The sequence below is a fragment of the Chaetura pelagica genome, unplaced genomic scaffold, assembly GCF_000747805.2.
Source record: "Chaetura pelagica isolate M959 unplaced genomic scaffold, ChaPel_1.0 scaffold266, whole genome shotgun sequence".
Taxonomy (NCBI): domain Eukaryota; kingdom Metazoa; phylum Chordata; class Aves; order Apodiformes; family Apodidae; genus Chaetura; species Chaetura pelagica.
Genome location: NW_009953799.1, coordinates 1,879,599 through 1,887,646, shown reverse-complemented (window position 1 = coordinate 1,887,646; position 8,048 = coordinate 1,879,599).

Below are 8,048 nucleotides of genomic sequence, written 5' to 3'. Positions count from 1 at the left end.
CGCCCCGCCCCGCCCCGCCCCGCGGAGCCGCCGCCGGGCCCGGCCCGGGGTTATGTCCGTGCTGGTTCCCGGTGCTAAATCCTGCGGGAGGAGCGCACAAGGCGGTGTTTCCTCACAAACGTTTGCCCCTCGTGCCGCAGGGTTGCGAGTGACGGGGTGGCAGGGGGAGGCGGATGGAAAGAGACGGACACTTCAGGTGCCCTCAGGAAGAGAGGTGGTTGTGTCAGCCTGTGTGCGGCCCCTTGGGGCGCTGGGCGGCTGGGGGAAGGAAGGTGCAGCTTCCAGCCTGCACGGTGTCAGGGGGGTTTTACACTTGTGGCCTTGCCCCGTCATCGGTTGTTCCCCTGGCGTGTTGCACAGCGACGTGCAGCCTTGTGTCCGCACATCACACCCGCACTGCCACCGCGCTGTGCTTCCTCCTGTGGGTGCAGTTCTGTGTCTTCGTTCTGCGTCCTTCCTTCAGGGTTGTTGCCATCAGTCCTTGGAGTGTGTCACTGCCGTGGAGCTGAGGCTGTTCCGTGTGCGTGTTACACGTGTTTGAAGGGAAGGCGAAAAGACGCAGGTGATACTAAAACAGGGTAAGTCATTGAAGGAATGGGCTTACGTTGTCATTTCTGGAGGCCTGAAGAGAAGGGACGTGGAGGTAAAACAGGGAGGAGGTGAAGCAAGAGACTAGATGCTGTGAGAGATTCCGTACAGTTAAACACTTTGATAACGTTCAAAATATATTCTGGCAAAAAAACCACTCTTGTATGTGTATCAGAGGGCTTTGATTTGCTGCTGTAGACACTGAAATACATTTCCACAAGTCTTAAGATGAGATTCTGTATTCAATAAAACCTGTAGGGTGTTGAAAGTTCTTGGGTGAGTCTCCACTTTTCCAAGCAGAGTAGCAGTCTGTTTCCTGCCCATTGGCTGGTGAAATTGATGGTGTTTTTAGGAAACCAATGTGGACAAAATGGCATTAGTTTAATTCGGAGCAAAGCATTCAACATAACACAGAGGAAGCAGATGTCCAAGTATGGATAAATCTGTAAATACTGTGGAAGTAGCTTTAAAGCAGGAGAAAAGAAAATGAAACCCCTGTGTTATGGATAGCAGCAAGTTGTGGTTTTTTTGCTGAGAACTGAAGGGCTGAATTAAGAAGACTGATAGCAGAGCCACAGACATGGAACAAAGAGGACTTTTAAAAAAAATTTGAATGCCTTTGAAGCATTCCTCAGTGGTGGTGTAGCCATCTGTTGATTGACACGCTGAAGACAGGTGGCAAGAAGGGGATCAGAGCGTGAGCTGACAGAGCTGTAGAGTTGGATATCATCTGCATAGAGATGACGCCCTTTGTTGAAACTGCCAACGAGATCTCCCAGAGGAACGTGAGAAATGAGAAAAAAAAGAAGTTAAAACCCCCCACCTCTGAGAAATACACAGTCACAGTATTCTCTGGTGCATGGTAGACATATTCACAGCAATTCTAATTCTGACTTTATGAGAGTTTGTCATGATTAACATTGGTATGAGAGAGGAATCAATGCCGTGTGTCTGCTGTTAAACCAAAGAAGGTGCTTTGGGCATCATCACCAGGTCATACAGTTACTTGTCATTGACAGGGGTATTTTAAATGTCTCTCTGGATGAATGAAGTCTTGTCAGCAGTGTATCTAATGCTAGGGATGTGTGTTTGTAGAGATACAGGAGCCCAAACTTGGCCAAAAGTGGAAAAACACCTAAACTGAACCTGTTTTGTCTGTATCTTCCACCAAAAATTGAAACTTGGAATTCCACTATTTCCATGTTCTTGCTGCCATGGTAAGTATAGAAGCGGTTGCTTTCAATGGATGGAAATCTGTTCTAGCATGTTGCAATTAATGTGAAATGTATCTATCTGGTTTAAGTTTGGGCTGCCTTAAAAGTCCCTTGAATAATTATAAAAATATAAAAGTACTGAAGGTGCGCTATCCGACTGGTGCCTGAAAGTTAAAGTGATGGGGTCACAAGTAGCATTGTTGTAAAAGATGCAGACTTCACTTCAGACACGTGCAAGGGAGCAGTATGTTGGTATAATTCATACCAACAATAGGAGTGCTGGGGCCTAACTACACAGTGCAGTGGGTTCAGTCCACTCCCACTGGTATATCCATGTGGCACCTCCCTCCATCTAGTGCAGGGAGGTTCTAATACCAGTGCAGAAACTGAAGACCACATTAGCTTCCAGTTCTTCTTGCTGGGTCTGTTGCGTGTAGCTCATTTCTGACCTTGTTTTACCCATCTTGACATGAGATGGTATCAGCAGCACTGACAGTATAAACTAATGGCTAAATATCTGTCACCATTTGACTCAGGTTTGACAACAACGCTCTCAATCCGCTTCCACCCAGGTAGGGAAGGAGAGAGAGAAAAAGAGAGAGACTTGGCTGGATTGAAAACTAAGCTACACAGCTTTAATTAAACACTATTGATATAAGAAAATATATACAAATATGTTCAGGTATATGCAAAAGCCTCTCGCCTCCCCCCACCCCCAGCAACTCCCACAGCATCTCCTGAGCTGCCAACAGTCCCAAAAAATCCTGGAGCTGCTGGTGGAGAGAGCACAGAGTGATGAGGGTCAGGAGAGCTCGAGCCTGGGAGTCGGTGGAGATGGATGGACGGAGTCCTCCCCGGACACCGGCCATGGATGGAAGAGAAGGGAAGAAGCAGCAGGAAGGAAGTTGTCTTCTGTGATCTCTGACCTTCCTCTGAGCTTACGTAGATATATGGAATGGAACATCTCTGGCCAGTTTTGCTGTCTGTCTAACTCAGCCTCCTACGGGGGGGTCCGAGATCTCCCCGTAGTGTCTGAGTTGGCAGAGTGAAGGTGTGACCTTGAAGACCCAGCAGTTAGAAAAACATTCCACTGTCTTATCAGCACTAGCTGTTACTAGTTAAAAGAAAGCTTGCTGAAGAAAAAAAAAAATCAGTAAAAGGAAAATGGGTTTCATCCTGGCTCAAACCAGGACAATATCAAAGTTCTCTGCCATTATTTGCCTTTGTGATGGTGACACAGGGCAGTGCTATTCTTTGTGGGTATTCCTGTTCCCAATCAGCATTTGGCCATGAAGGCTGGGCTTCTTCTGTGATAACCATGGGCATCTACAACTTAGACATGTGGGTAGGAAAGAGGGATCTCCATCTCATGTGGGGAGACTTGTAATTGGTGGGAATAATGCAGCATTTCTGAGCCCATATTAATGCTATCCTGAGGTGGACATCTAACTTAGGTCAGATATATAATGACTTAAAAGGGCCTGTTCCTCTTCCCTAATCGGTAAGAATCTCAATTAGTATCTGAGGTATACAAACCACATTTTAGAAGTCTAATGTGAGGTAGGATAAATGTGCAGTATTACCTTCACCTAGTTGCACAGGACTGTTAGATGTTGTCTCATCCAGTCTGAAAAGTAGAGTCATCATCGTTGCACAGAGCGTGAGGCTGAAGTGAAACAGGTGCCCGAGATCAGAATGCAGTTCACTGCAGAATCTTTATGAGTCCTTATTCTAGAGCTTCTCATGTGCTTGTCACATGGGGAAGAGAGGTACAGTACCTCTTTAGGATGCTGCTTTAAGGTTAATCCCGCATTTTGATCAGGCTTCTTATAATGCTTTTGCTGACACTTCCCACAGTTTTCAAATTTAGACATCTGAGCTTTGATTCTAACCTACATATAAGCACTAAAATAGCAGTGTCCTGATTTCCTAATATGCTAACTTAGCTGGAAGCAAGTGTGCTGAATATCTCTGACAAGCTGGTCACTTTAAGTCACTGTAATTGAAAATTTTGGGCTGAAAGGCTCATTGAGGTTGCACTGCCAGGTTGATGTTCTTGGTAAACCTGCTTATGGTATGCAGTCAGAGAGACTTCAGGAGGGTATAAATATGCTTTTCACTTTGTGAAAGATAAAGCCTAGCATTCTGTCACTCAAACAAAACCTGGTGCTATTTGGGGGGGAATGGGGAGGACTTTAGATGTCAGATGCAGCCTCACTTAAACTGAAGGGGAAGGCAAAGAAAATGGTAATAACTGGGAATCCCTTGAACTACCCATCCATACCAGCTCACCATGCCACTTCAGGCTTTCTTGCAGCAGCTTACCAAAACCAGAGCTAGAATGGTAACTACAGGTCGTATGGCCTCCAGAAGTAGCATCATTTGCAGACTGAAAAATGTCAGCAATGCTGACTTGGTGCACTTGTTTGGCAGCCAAGAATACCCTCAGAAGAGACTGATATCGAGCCTTGAAGCTTTAATTTTCTCTCTTCTACCACTTTGAGGTAGAATACTGCAGTAATGTTTGATCTGGTTAATAGCTTGCTGATGCACAACCCCTTAAGAGCAAGTCAGAGCTATAATTACAAATTGCTTTGTGACTTGCCAGCTTGTATGGTAAGTACAGGCATTTAAGCATTCTTTATTTGCAGACCCATTTTATTTCCTCCTTATCACACCATGTAGTTAGACTAAAGCCTTGTTACTGGCTCTCTTGGCATGAGCAGTTAGTTTAATGTGGGAATACATACATTTCTGCAAGAAAAAGAGAGTGTAAGATGTAGATACTGTACGAGCAGGTGCACTGCAAGCCAAAAAAGAAAACTGCACAAGCAGTTGTTTGCTGTTATGGTTTTAGATTAATTCCTACTGCACATCACTGCAGGGCTAGCAATCAACATTCCTGTATTACTGTTGCTGTGTTGTTTTTTTCCACAGAGTCCTTGGATTGGGCAATGTTTACAGCAGTCCAGATGTGAAGGCTGGTCATTAAGTCACCCTGATCTTCTAATCCCAGGTTCACATATTTCTAGTGCTGTATTTTATCCAGTGGTTTTATCTAGCAATGTATCCAGGTCACATGGAGTTTGTGGAAAACTGCTTCAAATGCAGTCTCTAGAGTGGTGTTTAACAAGGTGTACATGGGGATGTTTATGGGGTGTGAGAATGGGAGTCTATTCATTCTCCATGTTGAGTGTTACCAAACCCAGTTCTCTTCTAACCTTGTTCTGGTGCAACCATTATAGGGGAGAGGAGACTCTGAGCTATTGTGTTCAGCAGCCTGCAATATCTGCCAACTGTTTGTCTGCCAGCATACCATAAACCACCTGGCTAGGACTCTGTGAAGAACTGAGATCTGAAGTTGTTTTGGGATAGAATACACATTTCTCTGTGTTTCATCAGATTATCAGGGGGCAGCGTAAAACAGCTAGTGTCTCTACTCATTTTCTACTTTGACAGTTCAAAGGAAATGTAAATTGTGTGATGGGCAAGTATATTTTTATCACTTGGCACCTATAATTGTTTCTGAAATTGCACATATATGTCTGGGGCATGGTCTTTCAATCTGTGTGCATACATATATACATTAAATAGAAACTGCAGTAAAACATGGGATTATGGTAGCTACCAGTGTGCTAATTAGTTCACTGAACCAAAAATAATTAACATAGTTAATCGTTGGATTGCAACACAATGAGAAGCACACACCTAATAAATCACTTTTTTTGGTTTTGTTTAGTTTTGTTATGTTATTGTCTGTTAAGCATCTGGCTGCTTGAGTAATATTTTACAACTTTGGTTAAATTTGCCTTGTGGTCTTCAAAGCCAGTAGCAAAATTTCCAGTTTTCATAGTGCTATGGGATCAGACAGCTGTGCTCAGGGGGTTTTAACTCACCACTGCATTACTCCAGTTCCACAATCTGATCCGTGATTTGACTGCTATTTTCATTCAGCAAAACTTAAAGATTAACTATTTCTAAATTTATGAGCTAATTAGTACACTAATACAAACCACATTTATTATTTCTCTGAGTTTGCTTAATCCTATTTCATTACAGAAATCAGTTTAGATGTCCCTAAAAGCTTACAGGAAAAAAAAAATAAATTTAAAAAAATTGTTTTCATTTTCATTAGGGAAAAGTGAAAATTCCAAAAGATTCTGAGCAGACAGAGCCACATTCTTTCACCCTCATTAAAGTCCTTTTAGTTACAGTAGTTAGAGGAGGAAAACACTGTGCAGCTCAAGGCATATGCCTGCAAGGTTGCCAACACCAATAATTTTATCACAAGTTTAATAAGATTTAGTGTTTTTCTTGTAAAGCTCCAGCTTTAGAGTCTCATGATTATGAAATAATACTGTCTTCCATTAAATGTGTATGTTAAAAAAAGCCCTTGTGGTCACAAAGAAAGTCGTGGAAATATAATGAATGGCTCGAAAATTCTAATTAAAAATATATAGGAGCCCCAGATTAATTTCTTTAAAATTAAGATGTTAGAAGTAATCTCAGATTTTGAGAAGTGTATATTAATCTAAATATTCTGTCAGTAGTGGCACTAATACCAGCAGTATAGCTCTTGAAGTATTTTTGAGTAGGAACTGGTTCTACATTCTTGGTATTCTTTTCCTACTCTAAAAACCTTAGTTTAAGACACAAAAATCCTACACATTTTTGTGATTTAAATGCATCAGAGTGCTGAGACTTAGGGTTAAGAGTTGGTTACATATTTCAGAGATTGGAGCCAGACAGCAATTCACTCTAATAACGTGCATGTCTACTGTTTCCTGAAAATTTGCTGGTACATGACCCCTTATATGCATATGTTTGACCCTACAACAAACTCTCTTATGTGGTGCCAAAAAATGGCATTAACTTCAGCTGCTTTATTAAATTGCTACCCAAGCTGGCTTACATTCACAGTGAACAAGACACAGTCTGGTGTGCCAGCTAGCACGGGAGCCTCTGCTCCCCTCCATGTTGGCTGGAGTTAACATACAGAGGAGGAACAAAAGCCTTTTGAATGCTGGGCCAGAGTATTTTGTGCACTGTCACAACGTTGTTTGTCCTGCTTTCTGAAGAAGACACTTTGAGTCACCTTATCAAATGGCTACTTTGAGCCAAGTTACTCCTTTTAAGGCTACCCACCTCCCCTAGTTGTCAGCGAGGCAGTGTAACCAGCAGATGAGTAGACTGTCCTGTTCCCAGCTACCTATCCCATCCCAGAGACAAGGCTAGAGAAGTAGTTTCTGTGATTAATGTTTAGCTTTTAATATTAGAACCAGAAAAGAGAAGTGAATGTGACATCAGTCAACAAGTGCCAAGATATAGCTCCAATATTTGAACTCATAAAAGATCTGGGTCATTAGAAGAATGCTGGACCATTACAGAAATGAGAAAAGTGCAGTCTAAAAGAGTACAAAGCTTGCCTAATGTCCCACATAGTCCTGGGGAAAGTAGTTGATGCTAAAGAATTTCATTTGAATGCATGAGTATAATGCGTGAGTATTTACGGGGCTAAATTTGTCTGGGTGATGCAGGCTTTTCTGAGCTTGAGCTGGGTGCCTGATCTAAACTGCTCTCCTTAAGAGGCTGTTGGTATCTCTCGGTTGTGAAAGTTCCTCCGTGGGGCTTAGTGTCCACAGGCTAATACTGCCTTTGGGAATAGTCTCCATGGTAACATGAAGCCAGATGGTATTAGTATTTTAATGCTGGCATTTCCTGACTTTTAAGCACCTCCTCACGTAGTCTTACTGTTCTGAGTTTGTACCTAGCCCTTCTACAAGGAAGAGTACTGAGAACTCTTCTGGAAGGATCAAGATCTGAATGTAACTTTTCAACAAAATTAAAATGATTTTCTAATTTCTGTACAATGTTGTATAAATTTCTTTCACGTGTGTCTTTGAGTGATTCTGTTCCCACAGAGGTGTTCACAAAAGGGGCTCCAAATACATGTCAACAGAAATAAGCATGTGCAGCAAATGCCCTTAGTGTTCCAGAACTTGACATGCCTCTAACAGGTAAGTCAGAAATATGTGCTTATTTCCTGTCCTATTGAGGAAAGACTGCAAGCTTCTACTTGAATTATTTCAACATCATATGCTTAAATCCTGTGACGTCTTGTGAAGGACCAGGTATTTCCTTACACGAACATGAAATGTCCTTTGAGTCAGCCGACAAAACTGACTTAAAACGGTGTTTCCACGCTGCGCTGAACCCCCTCTGTGTGTATGGGGGGGGGAGCAGCTG